General features: G+C 42.4%; 1 pseudogene; it reads right to left on the bottom strand.

The window, feature by feature from the left end:
- Positions 1 to 306: 306 nt before the first annotated feature.
- LOC121925119 lies at positions 307 to 16,306 on the bottom strand (annotated as a pseudogene).
- Positions 16,307 to 26,216: the final 9,910 nt, after the last annotated feature.

Below are 26,216 nucleotides of genomic sequence, written 5' to 3' on the forward strand. Positions count from 1 at the left end.
TTGTTGGTCCCTTCCCATTTAAGAGAACATTGCAGGGAGATTGTGTCATGTCTGCTGTGTGAGCAAGAAACACAAAGAAACAGGGAAAAATGTTTCTGTCTAAACATTTCAAATTTTTAGGAAAACTTATTTCCTTTTATCCTTTTAAAAAGCCTCACCACATACTTCCACACCACTTCCCGATTCACAGACCAAGAACACACAAGTAGAACACAACTTGGATTCTGGCAGGCAAGAAAGTGTCTCTTTGCAAAGCCAGGTTGCCGCCGAAAACACAAGTCCAAGAGGATTCATCCTTGCAGCCCATCAATTGACTTCCAAGACCTCTGTTTCTGGCCGGCCAAACTTCGTCTTGTACTTGTCAAAAAGGTTTAATCACGAGGTTCATGTAGAGGAGGTGTGTAAACAGTCTACTCCTTCTGGCTTGGATTTTCGATTCTGGGAATGGTGATGGGTTTCCCCAAACTAAAAGGAAAGAAAAGATCAAAATAAGACAAATGTTCACATGAGGTTGCAGCCCCATAGCTGAGCCTTCCTTAACTGGTGTCTAAAACCCACTCTCCCATCTCCATAGCACACTGGTGCTGTGATTGATACCGTAGTCAAAGAGATCTAGATGGTCAAAAGCAAGTTAGCAATCAAGAGAAGTACAAACATTACTTTGATCAGAATTACAAGCATAACAGGTAGATCAGAGGAATGCTGCCTGATCAACAGTTCATAGAGTTAGAAGAGACCACAAGGGCACCACCCAGTCCAAACCCCTGCCATGCAGGAACTCTCAATCAAAGCATCCCTGATAGATGACCATCCAGGGTTTCAACAAGATTCCCCAATATATACTTGTTGTCAAGGTAAGGGTGCTGGGTGTGTTGGAGCCAGAGACAGATAGGTTTTCAAATACTTGAAGAGGCTATTGCCACCTATCACATAGAAAGAGATGGAAGGAAAAGCAACCTGAGAAGATTGGATAATTTCTGCAGTCACAAGAACAAGACCAAAAACAGTGGGTTCAATTACAGGCAAAGAGGTTTTGACTAAACGTGAAGAAGAACTTTTGCCAGCTGTCAACTGTGGAAACAAAGTGCTCAGAGAGACAATGGACTGGCCATTTAACCATCAGTTAGACTCAACTGGATGTGAAAGGAAACAATATAAAAATGGAAATGACTGCAAAGAAAGGGGGAAGAAAACCTTCATGCCCACACTTTTGCCCTCCAGGAGTGAGCGAAGAAGGCGTGCAAAGAGAAAGAGTCCTCACTCCGTTCCTCCACAGTCAGTTTTGTGAGGTGCTACAAGATGTTCTGTATTTTTGCACTTATCAAAGTCATCCCAACCATAAATGGCAGCTGTGCTACCAAAACAAAGCACAAAGAACATCCCTTTTTTAAACTTGGAAAAATTGCCTTTTGGGACTTACAGCTCTCAGAATCTCTCAGCCAGCCATAATTTGTTCTACATTTGCCCTGTCCACCAGCAGCACTATGTACTCTATGTGCTGTCTTCACTATGAGCTGCTATATAGCAGATGGTGGGAATTCGTGCAGCCCTTTGCAATCTTATACAGCATTGATGTCCAGGCTGGAGTCCAAGGGTCTTCCACCCACTTGTATCTTTTTTTTAGCTTTGGGGGAGTTTGTGGCCAAATCCCCTACTCATTTGGGGCTGGATTAGGCCGTTTTCAGCCACGGCACCCCAAAAGAGCTTTACTTTTTCTTTAACAGTAGCAAACCTGATGAAACTTCAAATTTAGTCTGCTTAAAATGACATCTGTTGCCAGGGCATGGCCATCTTGATGTTCAGCAAGTCATTTTTTTATAGGGTGTGCTGTCTATTCAGCTCACACACACACACTCATGTGTTATGTGTTGGTGGCATGAGTAGCATCAGTTTCAAAAGTTGTTTACCCCAAACCTTGCTTCGTACAAAATGCAACAAAATATTTTAAAAACACCATATCAAAATTATGAAGTCCACAAGTACACAAGCCAACGTTGGTCTTCAGATCAAGCTCCCAGTTAAGCCCAAGGAAGGTTTCCCCCCAGGAAGGTTACCAACAGTGGTAATGGGCTTGGATATGGCACCAAGCCCCAGTGGTGGAGGAGAAGAGGCCTCGTCCATGAAAGACGCAGGGAGCAAAGCCAACGTATTTCGGAACTTCTTCTGAAACCCATCTGCCCCGAGCCTTCTTCAAGACGATGCCTGTTCATAGACCTCATTCTCGCCAAAGGAGCGAGTACACAGGAAACAGATCTGCTCTGTAAGGTGACACAATTCAGACATCAGAACCAACCCTTCCTTCCAGAATACAAAAAACAGTTTTCGCAGAGGATTAGTAAAGTTCCTTTTTGGGGATTACAGCTCCTAGCAGAAAGGAACATATGAAGCTGCCTTAGGCTGAGCCAAACTGTAGTTCCTCTTGGTTCCACCTTGATAACAATTACTTCCAGGTTTGCAGAGAAGAAAAGTCTTTCCAAGCCTTATCTGGAGGCTCCTAGGGATTGAACCTGGAACCTTGTGCATTCACAACACACACTCTGCCACAGAACTATGCCAGTGGGCAGGGTTGTCTATGGGATGTTCTTTCAAAAAAGTCATTTTTCTAAGCTCCTCCATCAGAGGTGGACAAACTGTGGAAGGCTAAGGGTGCGCATTGGCTCCCTAGAGGACCTTGGAGAGCTGGACCCCACGAACACACTGCAACACCATTCTCTCCCATTATTGTCCCTAGAATACCCTTTAGGGGAATGTGGGTATTTGTGGCCTTCTTTTAGCCCTCTCCAGGGACATTTAGGCCTGGAAGAGGCCTTTTGAAAATAAAAACTGGAGAAATGTGAGCAGAATTCCACATCTGTTTATTTTCTGTTTTTAAAAAAGGGGCCTACTGCCTAAAAATGTGTGTGTGTGTGTGTGTGTGTTGTGGTGTGTGTGTGTGTGTGTGTGCAAATGTGATTAAAACTAATTTAAAGTAATCATGGAATCATAGAGTTGGAAGAAACCGCAAGGGCCATCCAATCCACATACCATTCTGCCATGCAGGAACTCTCAGTCAAAGCATCCTCAAGAGATGGCCATCCAGCTCTGCTTAAAGACATCCAAGGAAGGAGACTCCACTACACTCCGAGGAAGGTGTGTGTTCCACTGTCGAACAGCCCTTACTGTCAGGAAGTTCCTCCAAACATTGAGGCTGGAATCTCTTTTCCTGCAGCTTGCATTCATTGCCTAAGATCTAGTCTCTGGAGCAGCAGAAAACAAGGCTAGCTCCTTCTCAATATGACCTCCCTTCAAGTATTTAAAAGGCTATCATATCACTCTTAACCTTCTATCTCCAGGCTAAACATCCCCAGCTCCCTAAGTTGTTCTCGTAGGCATGGTTTCCAGACCCTTCACCTTTTAGTCCTTCTTTTGGACATGCTCGTTTCTTCAATGTCCTTTTTGAATTGTGGTGCCCAGAACTGGGACACAATATTCCAAGGTGGGGCCTGACCACTATTACTTTCTTGATCTAGACACCTATAACTTCTATTGATGGAGCCTAAAATCGCATTGGCCTTGTTAGCTGCCATGCACCTGTTGACTCATGTTCAACTTGTGGCTACTTGGGCTCCTAGATCCCTTACACACGTATAAGTCTCTCATTCAGCCAGGTGTCCCCATCCTATATCTGTGCTTTTCATTTTCCGCCCTAAGTGCAGTACCTTACACTCTCCCACGTGGAATTTCATTTTGTTGCTTTGGCCCAGCTTTCTAGTCTATTCAGGTCATTCTGAATCTTGATTCTGTCCTCTGGAGTATTAGCTGTTCCTCCTAATTTGGTTCATCTGCAAATTTGATAAAGTATGCCCAAATTCTGTTCCACGTCATGATAAGATGTTGAATAGCACTGGCCAGGACCAGAGCCTGTGGGACCCCACTGGTCACTTCTCTCCAGGATGATGAAAGGAGCCATTGTTGAGCACCTTTTCGTTCGGCCGGTCAACCAGTTACAAATCCATGTAACAGTTACTTTGTCTAGCCCACCTTTCAAACTTCTTTGCAAGCAATGTCATGGGAAACCTTGCCAAAGGCCTTACTGAAATCAAGATATACTATATCCACAGCCTCCTTCATTACCAAGATTTCCCTGTCATTACTTGGTTTCTCTAAAACAAAGTAAAATTACTTTAAGGTAAAACTAATAAAAGCCCAAGTTTGAATAGTGGTTTAGATACAGAGAGGAAGAAATGAAGAGAACAGGAAGGATTTATGTTTAGGTGGTGGGTTGTTTGGTTCAGGTGATGAAATATCAATTCTTGGGTTGTTTGTTTGCTGTTATTTATTCTTCTCTTAATCTAAGTTATTTGTATTGTTTATGTTGTAGTGATTTTAATGACAGTTAATTTTTTTAAAGAAATGTGGTAATGTTTGCCTCACTCTCTAGAGGGCCATTTGGGGACAAAACAATCAAGAAATATTTTTGACCCTTGCAGGGCACAAAAACAGCCCAAGGGCCACGGGCAGACCTTCCCAATATGATTCTATGCCACTGGTTTTTAAGTATTGAACACACTGCCTATAAATATAGCCACCTTACTTAATTAGCTTTTAAACAGAGGCTGGATGGCCACCCTGTCAGGGGTGCTTTGATAGTGTTTTTCTGCATGGCAGAATGGGGTTGGATGGGTGGCTTTTGGGGTTCTTTCCGTTCTTATGATTCTGTGATTCATACTGTGGCCCTACAATTCACATTTGGCCAATCACCCAGCTTGGAGTCGAAGGGTTTCATAAGGAAGATGTTTATCTCTCTTACCCGTGTCGTAATGCCAGCTTCACAAAGCCCTTCCGGTTCTTCAGGGTGACAGAGTTTTTGCCTGGCATGCAGTTCAGGGACTCAGCTGCGCCTCCTACCCAATCCACAATGGCGTTCCCAGTGCCGTTTCTTGGAGCGGATGTATAGTCTATGGTGTCGCGGTTCACTGGGCAGATACCTGAGCATTTTGAAGGAAAGAGAAACCTTTAGAACAATTTATTTATTTTACTGTCATTTATGCCTCATCTTTCTTCTAAGCATGACCCAAGGTAGCTTAGAAAAGCTAGCAAGAAACAAAGCTAATAACTTGGTAAATAAAGCAATTTAAAACACAACTTGAAAAGTTATATCAAAAATCCATCAACGTTTTTAAATGTAAAATATTTTTAAGAGAGTAACACATAAAGTTTAAAAATGCAGCACGCAACCCTGCAACAAAGAATGGCGGAAGTTTTTCATTGGGCAGGTGGGTTTTATATGAGTGTTCTTAACTTTGTATATTTTATGTGATTTTATACTGTGACATAGATGTTTTTAAATTATTTTGAATTTTACTGAAATTGTAAATGTTTTATCCGAGAGAAGCCTTGGGTCTTCCGGGAGAAGAGAAGGGGTATATATGAATTTTATTATTATATTATATTATTATTAAACTTTATTTCTAAAGCGCTGTAATTATACACAGTGCTGTTGTACAAAGGCAGTAAAATTAAGGATATAATAAAAGCCTGCCCAAGGCATACACTCTAAAAGTAATAACATTAGATAGAGGAATAGATAAAATTACAATATAGGAAGAAAAGACAAATTAAAAAACCATCAGATATATAAAGCAAATCACATCAAACATTATCAGACAGCCACAGATGACAATCTCATAATAATAAATAAATAATAAATGCCTCTTTGAACAGAAAGGCCTTTGCTTGCCAGCAAAACGAAAGCAGAGAGGCAGCCCTGCCTATCCTCCTGTGGAAGTGAATCTTGTAGGGCTGGGAGCAAACCACCAAAAAGACCCTATCCTGTATCCTCACACAGACTGACTTTTGATTAGTGGTGGGGCCGAGAGAAATCCTACCCTACCAGACACAACTTAAGACTTGGGAAGGTTCATATAGCAAGGCATGATAAGCCATAGGTCCTGTGGTGGGGTAGATAAACCCCTTCCTTGAAAGAGGAACAAAAGTGTAAAGTGGACATCCTTTGCAAACTTGATAGGAAGTGAATATGGATAAGGTCCTTTTTACTACAATTCCCAGAACCCCCAAAACATGGTTAATGAATGCTGGGGAGTCAGATCCCCACCCTCCCCCAAGGATCTTTTTTCCATCTCTGATTTCACAAGCAATTAGAATCACAGGAATATGTGTTGGAAGAGACCAACAAAAGTCATTCAGTTCAACTCCTGGAATAGTAGTCAGGCACACCTGGAATACTATGTCCAGTTATGGGCACCACAATTTAAAAAGGACAATTGAGAAAACTGAGAGCATGTCCAAAGGAGGGCCACCAAAATGGGTGAAAGTTTCTAGGAAACCATGCCTATGAGGAAAAGACTTCGGGTGCTCAGTATGTTTAGCCTGGAAAAGAGAAGTTTAAGATGTGATATGATTAGCCCTGTCACAAATATTTGAAGGGGTGAACCTATTGAGGATGGAGCAAGCTTATTTTCTGCTGCTCCAGAGAACCAGACCTGGAACAATGGATGTGAGCTACAGGAAAAGAGGATTCCACTCAACATTAGGAGTAAACTTCTCTGACAGCAAGAGAAGTTCAACAGGGAGACACTCTCTCGGAGTGTAGTTGAGGTTTCCCTCCTGTGAAAGTCTTTAACAAGGGGCTAGATGGCATATGTCGGGTATGCTTTGATTGAGAGTTTCTGCCTGGGCAAGGGTTGACCTGGATTGGCCCTTGTGGTCTCTTCCAACTCTAGGATTCTTGATTCTATGGACAGTTAAACAACGAGAGAGAGCATTCCTTAATCCCTGCTTACTTGTTGGAAAGCCTCATGACATTGAGAGGGATTTTGAGTGAGCTAAGATCCATTGGGTTATCCTTCTGCACACAGTTTATTAATCCTTACCCCAGGATCATTAAGTAGTCCCTCAAAATGGGCATTCCGGAAGTTTCCAGCCAATGTAGCAAGGTATGGCCGTGATCCCAGGAAACTTCTGGCCCACACCCGTCGCCTCTGTGCTAAAATTGCAGAAGGCACCCAGTCCCATGATCCCATGCGGGTGGTAGCCAAGATGTAATTCCTGTTGTCGTGATCATTCAGGTTGTGAGTTTTTAACCAAGCTGGGGAAAGGAAGGAGGGAATGTAAAAGTTTACTTTAAATGGACTCAAAAGGCCTTCCATTTGTTTTATAAATGAAAACACTGTAAATTGTGAGGTAATCCATACACAAACACAGTCAGCCCTCCACATTTGAGCTTTGATTTTAGCGGATTTGATTAATATGTTCTCTCTAGGTAATATCTAGGGTGCTTCAGTGCAACTCTGCTGGAAATTGGCCATAAGAGATGTCCGAAGAACTTAGAGATTATAGAGGAAACATTTTCTAGCCATTTTGTAGGTCCTCCAGTGTGCATTCTATGGTCAGCTTCTGGAAGATGTTGACCACAGGGTTGTGCTGGAGGATCTCGAGATCCCTTAGGAAGTTCTCTCAGGTTAAAAACAATATGCTTTTTATTTGTGGTATTTCCATATTCATGGGGTCCTGTGCCCTACACTCAATGAGAGGCGGAGGGCTCACTGTACAAATTACTGTGCCTCACTATATTGCTTACCCGCCTGGAGCCAACATACAGTTTTGCAGAGGCTGCAGATTAAAAAAAGCAATAAATACCAATAAAAGAACAGTGACAATCTTATGAAAACCACAAGCATATAAATGAGAAGGTATTAAATGCTATTTTAGCAATGGACGTGTTCAACCAAATTAATGTAAAAGAGGACATTTGTTTATTTATTGCACCTTTTAACATGCCCAGTAATCTAAATTCTCGTGGTGTGTACAATCTGTTAAAAATACATTTTAAAAAATTACACAAACAATGAATGAAGAAACAGACTATTAAAAACAACCAGACACGGAATTGACAGCAAGAAAGAACATATTCACAACCTAAAACCAGCAGCAGGAAGCAGGAGTCATAAATGCCGCCTTGGAGAATAAGGGGGAAAAGTTTGCATCTGGTGCCAAAAAGACCGTATCATCATCACTACTTGCCCCCTCTCTGCCATGAAACCCAGTGAGTGGACCGAGGCAAGCCACACCATCTCAGCCTCAGGGAAAGACAATGGCAACCTTTGTCAGAACAAATTTGCCAAGTCAAAAAAGACTTGAAGGCACACAACAAAATGGGGACTCACACCACCGCCCTCTCCTAGCCGTACAGTTGTCCCTCACATTTTAAGCTTTGAACTTTTGCAGATTTGATTATTTGTGGTTTCGCTTACTATGTCCTCTCTAGGAATCTCTAGGTCCTCACAGCAACTCCCTGACAGACGTTGAGCTTAGAGTTGTGCTGGAGAACCTAGAAGGTTGCTAGGCATTTGTAAGTTCTCCCAGCCAAATCTATAAGATCAATGTCTGAACAGATGTTGAACCATGAGTTGCACTGGCAGTACTTCGAGATTCCTAGAGAGGTTGTAAGCTTTGGTGTTGGCTTCTGGCCTCTTAGCGACCATGCCTCATTTAAACAGCATACCTCCAAAGGGACCCAAGCAGCTTTATTTTGCGGCTATCTGTACAGGCCCTACTTATTGAAGAGGATCTTGCCTGCAGATATCTATGACCGGGGCTAGCCTCTTTCTGAGCGTTCTGTTTTGTCCCCATCCCTTGCTTTTTACGTATTACCCTGCTACTCTGCAAAACCTGCAAGCATGTACAATCCTTTGTAACATTTGGTGGCTCCTAACAGAAAAAAGGTATCATCCAATCAGGATTCTGGTTGTTTTTACTCCTGGGACTACATTTTTCCTATTTTGTTTTTTAACTCATAGACCTGTGCAGTGAATTTTGATCTGTTTTATGCTAGTCTGGGAAAAATTGCTTTCTGGCTGACAATTTCTCAGCCCACCCACTGGGAAACTGTCTAGGAAATTCTGGAGGGTTGTAGTTCTAACAACAACAAAAACAACGTTTCGGAACTCCAGTTTCTATGATGGGAAAGAGAACATGAGAATCTTAAAATATCCAGACCTCAGACAGCTATTTTTGACATTAAACAAAGGCCCAGAAGCATGCTTCTCTCCACTGATCCAGAGAGCTGCCCAAGGCCATAATCTGACTATGTCCAGTTAAGAGAGAGTCTTTCTATTTTGCAGGTTCCCATCTGTAAGGAGGGGGGGGGGGAGATAAAGAAATATAGGGAAACCTCATCTACCCCCTGTCAAGAGCAGTTTTCCAAAAATTAACATCCAACTTGGCATTTTCCTTGGAAATAATTTAAGCGGAGCGAGAGAGAAGAAATGAACCCCCTGCAGTAGCTTCTATTGGCTCGGAGCATTGAAGCAGGGTGCTGTTCACTTCTCGGTGGTTATGTCTGATGGGCCAAGACAAACGAGGCAAGGCATGAGACAATTTATCCCTCATTGGAACAGCAACTTGCATCTTTTCGTGAAGCTCAGCTTACATGCCTGAGGGGAATTCACCAGCCCTGTGTTTATTTTCATCCTCCTTAGTTACCATTGGGAATTCTCGGACACAAACAGGAGTGGCTAAACAGACATTTGATTATCTGGTTGTTTGGTTTATTTACAAGATTACAGTCTTATTTACTGCCTTATTCAAGCACAGGTTTCTAGAAGCCCTTTCCCCATATTGCATGTTCAATGCCTTCAGTATTAAAACTTGCCAATCGACCTGGACTACAGTGTATTGTGTGTGTTGTGTGCCTTCTAGTGCGTTTCCGAACTTACGGTTGACCCTAAGGAAAACCTATCATGCGGTTTTCTTGGCCAAGATTGTGTCAGTGGTTTGTCATCAGCCGAGAATACTATTCCCTGATATGAATACCCTGGATATGAATGACATGGCCCTTGTCTGTGTATGATCTGCCTGCTTGCTGATGCTATTGTTCTATGCTTGATGTGGATATTTTATTGTTTTAAGCTGCCTTTTAATTGAATTTATGTCAAACACTTGTGGCTTTTATTTAGTAACTGGTCAACCGCTCTGCTGATCCACAGGACGAGGCCGGGGGAAGGAGGAGCAACATAAACTATTTATTATTAATTCTTCATTATTATTATCTATTATTACCGTCTAGATCTTATTCATTCATTATTTGGCCTGAGGCTGAGAGCATGTTGGATTGCCCATGGGTCACCCAAGTGGGTTTCATAAACCAAAACTGAGAATTGAACCTGGTTCATCAAACCACGTATGCCCCACACTGGCTCATCTTCTCGACTACCAGTCAGACCAATTTACTCAATGGAGATTTACAAACCAGTTGAGAATAAACAATCTAGCTCAGTCTTACTCCGTGGATTTAAGCCTTCATGACCATAGCCAGACCTGCCCTTGGGAGTGCAAAACTAGTGACATAGGGCCAAAACACACATGCAGAAATATATCTAGTTTAGACTGTCTTAACTGCCCTGGCTCAGTACTAGCGGAATTCTGAGAACTGAGTTTGTTTGTGTTGGTTACCAGAAGCTCTATGACAAGAAGGCCTAAATGTCTCAAAAAATACCCAGTTCCCAGTAAAGGAACTTGAGGAAGTTCCTAACAAAGTTTGTGGTTACTCTAGGGCAGGAAGTTTTAAGAGTTTAATAAGAAAAAAAAGTGGTTCTTTGGTTAAAAAACCTTACTGGAAAGAGGAAGAGAGAACTGAAATCTATTACGGAGTTTCACCTGGTATTACAAATTAAACTATTTAGGTTTTGTAAATTTGACAAAGGATAATTCTGACCCTTTTTTAAGAACCAATTAAAACACCAACGTGGCAGAAAAAATTAAAGCTGATTTAAAAAGGGTGGGATTCGCAAAACTATCTTCATTGGTTAGGGAAAAATTGTATTATTCAAATCAACGTTCTTGCCGCGAGGACGATATGTTTTTATTTCAGACCATTCACCAATTCGTGCCGAAACTAAGGGTAATCTTCAAATCGGTGGTGAAAACGATATATCATAAAACTTTTTTGTGGCATAATAGGAAACCAGAATAAATTAAAAACTTACGATATTATGCAAGATAGTAGAGACAGGGGAGGGCATTATGGTTTACCCAACTTTGAAATTATATTCATGTAAATGTTGTGCTATGTCCTGGATCAGAGTACTTGGATTTTTTTTCTATTTATCGTGATGAGAAAATGATGGTTATTTTAGATCTTACGGATTAGGAGCTAGGCATGGCATAGCATGAATCTGTGCTATCAATAGGTGTTCATAGTCTTAAAGTATTCACAAACAGCATTTTGTGAGAAATGCATTGTTCTCTATTTGGAACTCTATAATATAAAAAACTACTTTACAGACACTTACCAAGCATGGAGCTTTTCTCGCAAGAGGCTTTTCATAAGAAAGAAAAGTCCCGGTCTTACTCAAAGAGTTGGAGGTTGTATGATGTGAGATTCTCATAAGGAGGGAGATAGGCTCGATAATGAAGAAACTAAAAAACTAAAGAGGAATTAAAGGCTGAGTGGATCCTTATTTAACAAAAATTGGTTTAAATATTGGCAATTCGTAGATGATCTGGAGAAGAGATCACTTGGAGCATGGGATGATAGGGCGTCAAAACGGACAGGACTTTGATAAAATTATTAGAGGTGGGTCAAGGTTTAAAATAATTTATCAAAATTGTATAAAACTTCTGTTGAATATGGAAATGCATGGAAGAAACGTTAAGTCTCACATGCATACACATGGTCCCAAGGACATTGGCAGAGTTAGAGTTATTCTCCTATTGGACCAGTTGGGGACAATGTGTGGAGGATACTCATGAAAACCTCCGTTTTACTTAAACGTTGTTAAATTAAGAGAAAAGAATAACTATTATTAAGTTTATTTTTTAGGTGGCTACTTGACCCCAATTAAGATGCTAGATTGGCTTAAAACGGTTGTTTCTTACTGTTGGAAATTGTAACAATAAAAAGGAGGCATAGGATACCTTATATCACTTTGGTGGCAGTGAAAAATCGGCTAAAAAAAATTTGGATCATGATTACACAGACATCTTTAACAAATGCAAGTGGGGAAAAAATATTCCCATTTTCACCCCTGAGTTATTTTTGTTAAGTCATTACGATTGGATATTTCGGAACAATCTAGTTCCAGGATGAGTTTGCAGTGTTTTCACTATATTGCACTAAATAAAATGCTGCCTAAATCTATCTATTGCCAAATACTGGGAAATGCCAACTCTATCTCCATCCTTCGAAGAATGGATTTTGAAATTGAATGAGTTTAGCAATCTTGGAGACATTGATCTCATATGTCCAAAAACTGATGAGTTTAGCAACGGTTCAGCACTAAATATGAAGCATAAAATGGAAAGAGGGTTGCCAAAACTACGGGAAAACTAAGCTTCCTGTATTCAATATCAGTGGTGCAAGATCGTTTTGGAATAAGAGATATTACATATGTATTTGTATTGTTTCAATAATAAATAAAAAAAACTGGAAAAAAAATACAGTTTCCCAGAATTCCCTAGCATTGAGCAAGGCAGTTTTAAAGTAATTGCAAAATGGATTATTTCTGCATTTGAATGTTTTGGCTGGAGTGAAAGCACAACATGGACGGTACAGAATGGGCAGATGGGAGGTGGAAGCCAATCCACTGGTTAACATCTTGGGGTTTTGTTTCACAGCGGAACAGCCAAGATTTCTGATGGCACTTCAACACAACACACACCACACACACACACCACACACACACACACATACCACACACACACACAGTTGTTCTTGTGGCTAAGTCAGTATGTCCTGGATGGAGCCAGTTGGCAATGATGAAGGAACAGGGCAAGGAACCAGGTATGTTTGAAGGCCTGGTTGGGAGCCAAAGACCAATTGTTTCGGGGTGAAAAAACAAATCATTTTGGGGATTCTGGGGGGCCAAAAAATATCAACCAGAAAAGTTGTTAAGGGGGTCTTGTGGGGCTTTGGTTGCACCAGTTGTTACACTGCTGGATGGAGAGTGGCAAAGAGGCAAAATTTGGCGCTCCATCCTGTATTAAGTAATGATGTTTCTTAGGGCAATTTCATTACAACCACCAGTGAGGTTCTACTTAAGTGTGCCATGTAGTCCATCTTAGTCAAAGTTCTATAGTATTTGCCATCTGCTTCTGCATCTGGGGCCACATTAGAGGCCGTGGCAGTTAAAGCAATGTTAAACCGGGATTATTTCTTGCAGTGTGGATGCAAGCCACAGAGGATTTGGTCTACTTCTCAGAGTCACGGAGGGGTCATACCTAAAACTGTTATACTGTCTGAAAGGACCCATTAAAATATGCTTTAACTGATACAGTAAACTTTTGCACTCTGCTATATCAGGACATAGAGCAGATCATCAAAAGGGAGACGGGAACTCCCACTCAATGCACCTCATTTTTGTTTTTGTCTCTTACCTTGTGAAAAAACCAGATTTCTAGATCTTGAATGCCACTGACACTCCTATCATTTCTTCCATTTTCCTAGTCTGGACTTTCCAAGCTGGAAGACAGCCACAGCAAAACACTAGGCGACCAGCTATTATTGCCAGTACAAGGTTTGCTAAACTTTTAGCTGTTTGGTGCGTGTCAAAGCAGAGAATCCAGCTCAGTGTTTCCCCCAAACACACACACACCCATTTTCCAGCCTCTAGGCAAGATAATGGAGCTTCACCTACTCATTTGCAGATTCCATTCAAGGCTACTGGATCTGAAGGGTGTGCCAATTACAACAACCGGTTTCTCCTGCCCAAAAGAAACATGGCAAAAGATCCCACATTGTCAGAATTTTTCCTCTCCTTAAAACCACGTTGATGATAAAGCTCTTGAAAAGTAAATTGTTAACTAGCAGCTGGCTACAGGGGGAACAACACCACAATTTCCTCGCTGAGGAAAGCTCCACTAGCTACTGGTCTATTTCCATACAACTTAAAAAGTGCTAGCTATCACCTACAAAGCCCTGTTGCCAGCTTCATTATAGTGATGTTGTAGTGTGACCCACACCTGAAAAATGATTGCATTATGAGATATTTCCTTTTTTAGAAACAGATCAGGGAGTAGTTGGACTGGATGGCCTTGAGGGTCTCTTTCCAACTTTAGGGATTCATATTTGAGATTAGGTAAACTATTAAAGACATATTTATGATCCCTTCCACATTACAGGTGTGTGAGGTTTCCCTTATCTGAAATGCTTGGCGACCAAATTTTTGAATTTTTGCATTATGCACAATGAGATATATGGAGATAAGACCCAAGTTTCTAAACTTGAAATTCATTTCCTTTTCATATACACCTTATTATACATATCTGAGGTATTTTATCCATATCTTTTATACTGCTGTGTATGAAAACAAAGTGTGTGCCACACTGGAACCCTCAGAAAGCAAAGGTTGCCCATCTCAGCACACATTTGGACAATTTGGACTATTCTGAATTCTGGACAAGGGAGCTCAACTTGGAGTGGATGGGATGGGAAGATTAAAGAGAGAAATCTATAGTGTCTTCATTTGGGCACCATGCCATCTTTCCCAGCCAGTAAAACGTTCTTGGGGTGGTGAGGTGCCTGCAACTCCCCTAATCCCACAATCCTGCTTAAGGAAACTAAACCGTCTTTTCGATTGTATGGGTTTTCGGTGCTTTCTGCCTTTCACTCTGTCCTAGTTTCTCATTCTATGTTAATGAAATTTTCTGGAATTCCAACTCCCGAAGGCTCCGGCATCCTGACCAATGTCAGGGATACGTCCAAGCATCTAACGACAACAGGTGACGACCTAAGCACACACACACATCATAACAAGAAGATACAGAGCCACGGGCCAGGAGAACGCCCAGCCACGTTGCCCATCTCTGAGTGCCTCTAAAGCAGGATGGTAGGGAATCATGAGATCCTCCAGCTTGATGCTAGATTCTGACTCCCCGCATCCCACTGCCGCCGCCTCAAGAACAGTGAGGAATTCTGAAGTTACTGTTCAGCAACCATCTGGGAAAATCAATTTTCCCATCCTTTTGTTCCCAACCGTAAACGACCTTGACCCGGCTCTGAGGCTGTTAGCCTTGACTTCTCCCTGGAATGAGCCAAAAGGTTGCTTTGGACTTCCATTATGCAAGAAACTGGTTGGCCACTTGGAAAAAAAATATCCATAACAGATGACCACCGCCTCCTCCTCTCCTACCTTTAGACCAGTCGAAATTTATTCTTTAGCAATTTATCAAACAAAGCCTGAAATACTGTAACCTTGTTTCCACCAATTGTTGTTTTCTATCACTGGCATATTCCCGCTCTCTACAGCGAGTCAAAACACGGGGCAATGCTACCTTCTGCAATGACCGACCATGGTGTGTTTATTTTTTCCGCATTGCATGCCATTCTTAAATGCCCTTCAAATACAGTATTAGGTGTCCTAACCCTCTAGCTGGCTTAGAGGGAAAGATTTGCTAACAAAACAAACACCACTAACAGTTGCAATTCTCAACTGAACAAGGCTATTTTTAAAACTTCTCAAACCACTGATCTAAGCCATGATTAATCATGGTCACTTCAACATGGCGCAAGAAGCCACTGTGGGGGATGGTGTGCATGCACCTTGGTCCAAAAGAAGCCGGCACTGGCGCGTTACGTACGCTACACGTCTAGCATTTCCATTTCTATACTGATATTAGTACAAAAGGCCCTCCCGAGTCACGCACGAAGACCTAAAACCAGCATGGGAAAAACACACCCAAGTCAAAATCAGATTTCACGGAAAGATAAAAAGGCATCAGAGAGCTGCCAAACAAGTTACATTCAAGATGGCTTATGTTCTCGCTATCCCTGGCCCTGGTTTCTCCATTGTAATTTTTTCCATTTTCGCTAATGGGAACAGACATTAATTTCAGTGGACCTAGATTGTTGGGGTTGTTTCAGGACCCCCCCCATGGATACCAAATTCTGTGAGATGTTTCAAAGTCCCACTAAATAACAGCATGGGAAATACTAATAAAATAGTGTCCCTCTATTAACTGGCAAAAACCAAGATCCTATACAGAATGTATGTATATAAACATCTCAAATTCTTATCAATTTGGTTTGCCCACTATGATTATATAAGTCAGCCCTCCCCAACCATTTCCCACCATTGACTTTTTGGATTTGATTATTTGTGGATTTGATTATATAGTTCTCTTCCTAGACATTCTTTAGGCTTAATCCCAGCGACAAATCATACTAGCTGGAGAATTGAATAAGATTTGCACTGGGGATCTTGGAAATCCATAGGAACACTAAAAAAATTCCTATCATAGGACCATTTGTTAGCGTCACCCGCTCACGGTGCCTTATTTCTGTGGTCCACCCTGTGTCTGAGGTGACCATCGCGGTGCGTTCTCTCAGGTAAAAAACTAGTGGTTTTTTATTTGCGGTATTTCCACTTTTCATCGGTGCGCCGTCACTGTGTCCTCTAACCCCAGCCAATGTGGAGGGACCATTGTATCTTTTTTGCCTATTTTCAAAAATTGGGTAAAAAACATCAATGACTGTTACTGTAACAGCAATACGCATCCCAACGTGGACCTGTCACACTTTGGAAAATGAGCTGGCATGATTACTGCAAGCCCTCACGGAGGTGGTGTGGGTGCTATAGTATTTGTTGTTATGTATTTCTGTTCTATATGGATAACAGTCGATGGGCAACTATTACAACCGGAGCAATGCTATTTACTTAAAAAGGTGTCTACGCACGCACTTGTTATTTTGTAGGGGCTGCAATAAATAAACACGAAAATACTGAACAGCCAGACCTGCGTGCATACTGCTGCTCACCCATAATAAAATCTTTCAACGGTACAGACAAACATCACAAGCGCTAATGCCCCACATCGCACCCTACTCTACCCAGAGTTAGCTTTGAAAGCATATAGAAATTTCAAAAAAAACCCCTCCAAAGATATCATATTATTCGCTGAACGACGTTTCCTGCAGACGCTATCCACGTTATCAAATTATATCAATTGTAAGACTCGATTTAGACTCCTCAAAGATTGCGCATGTAATCTAAGCAGAAAAACGATTGGGGGGAGTATGTCCTGGGATTGCTCGGTCCACGTTTCTTTTGGACTCATAGAATTGTGGTACTATATAAATTCGCCAACACTGCTCGCAACAAGAAACCACTCCAGTAGCCAGGACCCAAGGGAGAATAATTGAGTCAGACAATGGCACAATGTGCAACATTGCTCTTTGCCGATACATTGGAACATCAGCGGTGTCTAAACCCTCAGTTAATCTCAGCCTGGGCAGCATACAATCCTCAGGGCTAAGTACCATTAAAGCTTCAGCAAAAGTTACACATTTGTTCAGAAGAATAAATGCTACCCCTAATGACGCAGGTATTCACAAATTTAACAACTTCTAAAAGTAGTGCCATGAGAAGCAAACTTCTTATTCGTATTGAACAGTTGAGGGGAAGTAAAATGTAGCTCTATTTATTCCATGCCATGCAGAGCTCCTCAGATAGAAAAGATTTCCTTTTTACCCCTTCCTACTCGGGTTGAAACATCACAAGACTTTTTTTTCATTTCTTCATGATTTTTATTTAGAAAGCCCAACAACAGGCGGGAGGGGAATTATGTGTGCAAAATGCTCCCATTCCACACAAACAAACACTACTGCAATTCCCCCACCCACACAACACACACCACACACAGAACGCAGCAGAACACCAACAATTCCAATTACAGGCTTCGAATTTTCACACCAGAGACACTCCAGCGCGCAGCCAAATACTAAAACGATTATAAGAGAAATATTTGAACCACAACGCCTTATGTTTGCTCGTATAACTATCCATAGCTATGTGGTACTCAGTAGAGTGCGAGCGCCTACAAAAATGGAAGACTAAACGTGGTTCTGATGTGTAAGCCGCCCAAGGCCCTCGAAACCCACCCATTGCTGTTCCACCACTTAGGTGTCTGCCATACGTCAAAACCACTTGAAAGAGGCACAAGTATACTAATTACTAGCCTTTAACTACTTGCCACCAGGTATGCATGGGGAAGGAATGCAGTGCCAGAACTGCAGGAGAATCATGGTCTTTCTATTTGGTTCTTGCATTTTGTATATTACTTTGGACACAGCGGAGGAGACATATTGCATGCGCCAAACGGATACTACACTGTATGCATTTTTTATCCTGAAGTAAGCCCAGCTGTGTTCAGCAGGGTCCTTCCGCAGAACACTCGAGGGAAGCAACATTACAAAACCTGGCCATATTTTAAAAAATAGACCCCATTTAGGTGTTGTGACACTTGAAACGAGCACAACATAACTTGCCAAAATCATTTACAGAATGAACAGAAGTATAAGACAGATTTGGACATATTACTTCTTTCTTGTTTAGTGACATCTCACAGCCATCTCCCAGCATGGATTATGTTGACATTGCGGGACTGGGTGAGATGAGGAGGAAAAGGCCTGCACACAGAAAGGGCCCCCCCCCAGTTTGCGTTCCAGTCTCACATAAGGACAGTGCAGAAGACCTTGACAAGAATTTAGAAGTAGGCGGCGTCCAATTGAGGGCAGGGCTTGCCATCGCGGGCCCCCTGCACTCCCATCCCCCAATTTTTTTTAAAACATGTCATTTTTATCCCCCCCCAAACCATGCAGAAATTGCTCAACTGTGTACAATACACTGAAAATTCTCCTCTCCACTCTAACGACAGCACCATGCAACCTTTTCGTACCCCCAACACACCCATTTTTCTCTGACAGTCTCTCTCCAACATGCGACTCCGAGCGCACACAGGGGCATTTAGGCCTGCTGTGTGCCCACAGGCGGGATTGACGCAGGGAATTTAGTATGCCCACCCACCAATTGCAGAGCCAGGGGGAGAGAACCTGATCCATCGGTGTGTGTTGCTAGAGGTTATTTTTACTATGGTTATGGCTGCCATCATGCCCCCGCAGCCTGAAATGGCCGCAACGTCATAGGTCTGATAGCGAACCGCCGGTTATTAGCAATGGTGCAACACACAGGGCAGTGGACATAGGTCTTCACTACCAAATGGAAGAAAACAATCCCAACTCCCCGCAAAGCAACCAGCCCACGAAGCCAAAGTCACACTTGATGCGTTGATTATTGCTGCACCACCAAGAGAGAGGATAGTCTGACAGTTTAGACGAGGCCGACAGGCCCGTGCTACTATGTCTCAAACAGCACCATGGACCCAATCCTCCTCACCAATCTATTCAGTGAGAGAAGAGAAAGCCAGGCGATGATTTGCTCCAAAGCAGAATGATCTGACTGACTTCACCAGCCCGGCCCGGGCCGGCCAATACCTATCTCAGCCGGCGTTGCAGCCAGAAGGCACCAGGTTGTGTCCAAAACCCACAGTAGCAAACATCAAATACAGAAACGGAGCCTCAAAAAAGGCATCAAAAGTTTAGGAAGTCATCCCGCTACCTGGACAGGCTTCTAGTAGTCTTCGGCTTTTGGTGATCAAACCACACCACAGAAATGATCCAGTTTGAGACCGCCTTAAACAGACATGAGATCCAGTGCTAGGGAGTTCTAGGCGGCTTTGTAGTTCTATTGTGCCCCATGACCTCGACAGAGAATGTTCACGTGCTCACAGGACAGTTCCCAACCATCCCTACCATGGCCAGGGCATTCAAGTGGTCTCAAACTGTATCAGTTCTGCACGTGTGTTTTGGCACCTAAATAACTCTCTCCGCAGATTGTCCAATACATCTGCGTCAAAGCCAAAACTTGGGAATGAAGGCAATGGCAACGCCCCTTTGAACCACATCTTGTGATAGGTTTGCCTTAGGGTTGCTGTAGGTTGGACAATGACTGAAGGCACAAAAAAACAACAACTACTCACTCGGGTCTGGGAAGTAGGTCCCGGAAAATTATCTCCCACACGGCCCGTTCCTGACCCACTTAAGATCTTCTTCCTCCTGTTTAGAAAAAAAAGAGAGAGAAGAAAGCATGTCAGAAAAGCGCAGTGTCGATTGGCGAATTCCCAAAAAAGAGACGACCGGCAACAGCCCGTACAGAAAATATACCCCATGGAATTTGTTGGTGCCATACCTTAAATGGAAAGTGGCATTTACAGTGCTGAGCTGCGTAGGTTGCTCAAAAAAATCTAGACACGAAAAAAAAAAACACATACCAGAAGGTTTGGAAAATCACTCTGGTTTTGCAAAAACCGATGTGTTTTTAAAGTTTTAAACTAGTTACCGCTCGGAGAACCCTCCCACCACCTTTCTAAAAGGCTGAAATACCCCTACTCCATCATATTACAGCACCCCAAGGTAACAAAATGAAGCATTCCTAGGTTATTTCTTTAACATGAACAATTTGGTCCTATAAGGTATCGATAACCTTGGAAAGAGAAATGTAGGTTCCTGCATTCCCTTAAACGTTTCAATGCATTTCTTACTCACAAACTAACAATACGCAAACCTCAATGAAAACCAGCCAGGTCAGGTTAAGGCCTTGCAAAAGTACAAAAAAAATGAAAGATTTTTGGAAACATCTTCAAAGGCTTCTTCGAAGCATTTGGACTGCATTCTGAGGCATCCCAAATTACAATTTATCTACAGTAATTAAACACCCCTACATTACTTTGTGTGTTGTAACTTGTATGTCTCCAGGACTTACTTTGTATGTTTGTAGACAGGCACCCCCGCTAGACTCGACAGTTGGTTAGAACCTCCTCTTTCCTAACTTCTCTTTATTGCTACTGTTTACAGCACACCTGCTGCCACACCCTGTTTCTGCAACTATGGGTTTTTCCAGTCCTTCTTTGGCATCCTCCAATTGCCAACTGCTGCTTTAAAAAGCTTCCACTATGATCGACAGAGGCCAAGGCGAACGGGATAGGCTGGGCAGAGTCAAAAGATTATGGAGAAAAAAAGAAAAAAAGCTCATTGTAAAGACTCTTTGTTAACGGAAAAAATAGCACTACGTTTCCACTTTAACAGCCCATGATCTCCTCATACACTTTCCTTTCTTTAATATCCAAACGTTGAGTACCCCTTATTTCAATTTGCCCTGGGACACCGAGTTTGTTTGGACGTTTGAATTTTTTTAGAGTGGTATTTGCCTATACGAATGAAATCATCTTGGAGATGACGCAAAAAAGCATCTAAACATTGAAATTCATTCCTATGTTATGTGGACAATTTGGATTTGGAGTATTGTGGATTTTGGAATTCCAGATAAGGGAGACTCACACATCCCTGCATTTTCCCAACCCGGCAGCTTGACATTTCCACTTATTACCATGCAGTTGCAACTTGACCCAATCACCCCAGCATATAAATTCCCCCATTTTAAAATACGCAATTCAATTGCATCCTTAGAATTTCTGGGACCTGCAGTCAGGCAGGGATACACCAGGTTCTCAGCCCAGAGCGCTCTCAGCATCCCATCACCAAACTATCTTCCAGGAAATCCCTAGGATGTTGTCTTGGCCAGTTAAGTTTAACGCCAGAATCTAGTGATACAGCTTTGTTTAGTGTGGAACGGGTTCTCCTGAAGGCTTCAGACATCGAATAATACAACTCCACTTTGGGGAGGCCGGAACAGTGTTCCATCCCAAACCCAGCACATAGATTTTTGCCAATCCCTGATCCTACATCCTACTTCTTCCCAGGACTACAACTTCCCATCTAATCAAACCCATAGTGTCCCCACCTTGTTGGGACCCATTAGTCATAAATATATCATCCGAGGGCCAGGGGAGAGAGAAAGTTGCTTTACACATGTTCAGTTTAAAACCCTTTTCCCTGGCCTCAGGTCTATTTTAGTTCCATCTAAGCAGACCCCTAACATCAGGGACCTACATCAGTGTAATCCCCATTCCTCATTGATTCCATGGGTTACTCTTTTGGGATTACCAAGGGATTCCAGGTCATAGGTCTAATCTGCTAGAATAAATAATGCAGTTTGACACTGCTTTAACTTCCCTGCTCAATTCTGGGATTTGTCTTGTATCTTTGGCGCCAGATCCACTCTGACACCCACAACGGCTAAATCTCTCACAAAACTACCAATTCCAGAATTCCACTCAAGTCATGATCCCATTGGGCCATGAAAACAGCTGCAAACAGAGATATTCCTGCGGTGTAAGGTTAAGCCAAACTGACCCAGACGCGAACCTAATGGTCAACAGTTTTAAGTCCAATATAAAGATGAGGCATGCGGCAGCAATCAGCTTATTATTAACGCTAGGGCACAGTACTGGCAACAACAGTTGATACTCTACAGCGAGGAGTATTCAGGCTTCTTGTCAATCATGCCCTATTGCAGAACAGTGTTAACATGGCATTTACCTGTCTTTAGATTCCAAGACCTATCACTCCATCAACTTCAACTGCCTGCCCACACGATGAGGAAGATTTAAGACTTGTAATTCTGACGCACCTGGAGTTCCAAATTACGACTTTTCAACCCATCTTTACTTTTTTGGACATGTTGTAATGTTCCACTGTCAAACACACAAACCACACAAATACAACAACGCCATGATACTTCAGCCAAGACTTAAAGTTCTGTGCAATCCAGAATGTACATGAGTATAACGGTGATAAGCCAGTCCTGAAGGGTAGAAGAACGGGAAGAAGATGACTTAACTCCATTTTGTAAGAAGGGATTTGTTCTGGCATACAAATACCACACACAGACGGACACACATGCATTTGCCTTTTGAATCTGTCCAGCTTCTCAGGCTTTCCCCATCCTCCCAATCTAATCCTGGATTTTGTTGTTTACGCTTAGTGACACACATCAGCCTTCTAAGCCTTCCACACAACTCCAGCCAAGGAATTCCTCCTTCGAACGCTACCCTGAGTATTCTCCCCAGAAAACAGCCCTAGTGTCTTGCTAGTCTCAATTTCATGTCCTTTCATAAAATTTCTTCCTCTATTGCAAAGTGATCTTGCCGCACCTTTTGAGACCAAACTTGCCCAAAGAAGGGTCGCAATAGCTTGTGTCGTTCTAACGTCTATTCCTCAAACCACATGGAGTGACTCGGTCGCCTAGGAAAGAAGTTTCGATTCAGGCCTGTATGATCAATAGCCATAGCTAGTAAAAACTTGTGGGTTTGGTATACGGTGACCCGTTTTTAAAATACAGTATGTCAACAAAGAACAGGAAGAAAATCTGGATGGAGTGATGTTTCCCTCCATGCATCTGACGAAGTAGACATAAGTCTAGGAAAGTTCATTGCTGCATTCTCATAAGGTGCCTACCAAGATCTCTTTGCGCAGAGGAGGTGAAGGATTATTGAAAAGGACCCCAAACTACGAGGGCCCCCACATCTGCCAATTATCCATGTTGCATTACCATATATTAACAGTGTTACACTCAAAGGTACGTCTCGAATTTTTTTACTCTCTAGCTTAACAAGCTGGTCCAAAAGTTTGCTTTTGCATTTACGTAAGTTCAACAAACACACACAACTGGATGTGGGCTCTTTTTTATGTTTTTACAACCAACCACTTTGTAACCAAAATCCACTTTCTTTTCATGCATGCGTTGCTTTATTTATCAAAGTAGAAAACTGACAGCATAGAAGTAATAAGCAGTCATTCTGCTAACACGATCTCCCAGTTTTTGTGTTTAATTTTTTGGGCATGGGGAATATACTCTACTGGACGCATACTTTGACTGCCATGAGATGACACAACTCCTAGGAAAAAGACAGTAAACACATCTCTAACCCATACTTTTGCCCAAACTACTATGAACCTTTTTTCCAGAATACAAGGTGACAGTCTTTTGATACACCTGCTGTCATATCATGCGCATCTTTGGCTCAAAAAAATCTAAGGTCTACATTCCAAGTTGTTTCACAACCTTATGCATCACCACGTGTGAACATCTCATGGGGGTTTACTTGGCAAGATTGGTCCGAGTTGGTTTGCCATTGCCCTCCCCTTGAGACTGACGGGGTAACTTCCAAGGTGAACAGTGGGTTTCCTGGCTGAGCTGGGGAATCGAACCCTGATTCCAGAGTAGCAGTAGTAGGTCCAACACTCAAATGCTACACCACACCGGCTCTTTAACGGCCTATCTTACTCTTGAAGTGTAATGGATATATAAGGAAGGTACATGCCCATCATAATAACGTTTGCATTTGCCACTGGTGTTGCTTGGCCATGGCAGATGCATTTCGGTTCATCTGTGCCTTACCTTTTTGCAATATTTTTTATCTAATTTTATAATGTTTTAGGTGATTTTAATGTTTTGAATTTTATTGGCTGTTTTCACTTGTTTTTTTTTTTTGTCGTGCGCCACCTTGGATTCCCTTTTGGAGAAAGGTGGCACACCCATAAATAACTAAATGCTAGTGGAGCATAAGCAAAGGCCAGTGGACACAATCCCAATCCTTTCCTCCCAGTTATTGCAAACGGAGGGCTCTGGAACACATATGGTGGCAGGTGTGTTCTTGTGGCAAGGGAAAGTTTGCTTTTTTTACCCGATCCAAGCTGGCACCGCCTTGCAGTAACTGGCAACGGTCAATCTAGCAGGACGCTTTAACAGGACAATTAAAACTTTGCATCAAAAAACATCTGCAGCTTCCAAGTCCATATTGGCATTGGACAATAACCAAATGTAGGCAACCGAATGGGATATTTTTTTTTTTTGCCATCTTAGTAAGCAAGTTTTGCTTTGGGCTTCCAAAAACCATTTCCGTTTGCTATGCGATTTTCTCCAAAGCCCAGAATACTTCAGCAGTAAGCCCCTGCACCTAAAAACAGCATCTAGAGATTAACAGCATTCATAGAACCATGGGCAGGTCAATCATCTATTGCACTTACCTGCGTTAACGTCCCATCAAACACACTGGGACTTTGGTTTAATGGGCACAGGATTGGTGCAAACTTGTGATGCAATTATTGTCACAATGCTTTTGGGGATCCGTAAGATCGGTCTACCCACAACACTGCAAGCCTAATGCCAACAATGCAGGTCCCAACTGGCATACACCTACCTTCTTTGCCTCTGTGCGCCCAAAAGCATGTATGTGTGATATATATATATGTAGGGATCTTTACTCTGGGCTTGGTATCTCAAACATGGAAGGTCGGGGATGTCCTCCCGCAGGGATAGGAGGCAACAGCTTTCCACATGCTCCTCTTGGAGACTGGCTTTGAGAGGCAGTTTATCGCCAATCCCGGGTGTGTGTGTGTGTGTGTACTATATATATATATCCAGCTTTTTGTTTTAATTACATATGCCCTTGGTATATGGTTGGGATTTGGTTCCATGACTGACCCACCCCACCCATGGTTACCAAAGTCCATGGGACACTCAAGTCCCATAAAAGCAATGGACAGTAAGATGGTGTCCCATTATATAAAATGGCAAAACCAAGGTTTGGCTTTTTGGAAGTTCCCTTGTTTTAAAGGATTTGAAACCATGGATGCTTGAATAAAAATCCATGGCTATGGAGGTTGACTGTACACTGTAAGCTGCACTTGCCGCACCTTGGCAGAAAAGTTGAATGAAATTCAATTGATACGTGCTGATTTTAACTAAACAAACTAGGAAAACAGCTAAACTGTTGAGGGGCGTGAGACTGCTGATATTCTCAAGCACTTGGAGCTGGTACCCAGGCTCAGCCTTTTCAACTTTGCTTCTTGCATGCAAGACACAAATTTCAGCAAGCTCTCCTGCTGCACACAAAACTAGGTTCTGTTTGCCATCTTGCCTATTGCTCTTGGGACCTGTTTTCAAACATATTTGCGAGAGAGATTTACTGTACAATCATTTATTTGCAGAAAAACTTATTTTGCACAACGCAACATGTCAGCAAGAAATAACAGTATTGCACAGACTCTCTCACTTCATCTTCTGAGCCTTCCTTTCTCTCTAAGCAGGTCCCCCCCCCCCCAGAGTTGCCCGACTATAACTCCCATCCTCCACAGTCAGATAACAGACTATTATTATTTGTCTTCTTGCAGTAAATTCTGTAATGCTGTCCCTATGTTTGGGAAAAGCATGTCCTTTCTTTGTCAGTGCTGAGTCCCACCACCCTTGCCCCCTCTGGTGTACTAAGTCCTGATATAGGTCAGCAACACCCCATGTTTGGCCCTCCATCATTTGGGAAACACTCCTACTATTTATTTCAGCACTATCTGCTTACTAGGCAGTTTCTAGTTACATAGAAAGACAAGCAAAAGCGTTTCACCCACCATCCCAAGGACATGACAATCTAACGTACGGGCGAGAAAAGGCAAACTAATATCCTTTTCAAAACCTAGTCTCTGGAGC

This window comes from Sceloporus undulatus, chromosome 3 (assembly GCF_019175285.1).
Source record: "Sceloporus undulatus isolate JIND9_A2432 ecotype Alabama chromosome 3, SceUnd_v1.1, whole genome shotgun sequence".
In the NCBI taxonomy this organism is placed as follows: Eukaryota; Metazoa; Chordata; class Lepidosauria; order Squamata; family Phrynosomatidae; genus Sceloporus; species Sceloporus undulatus.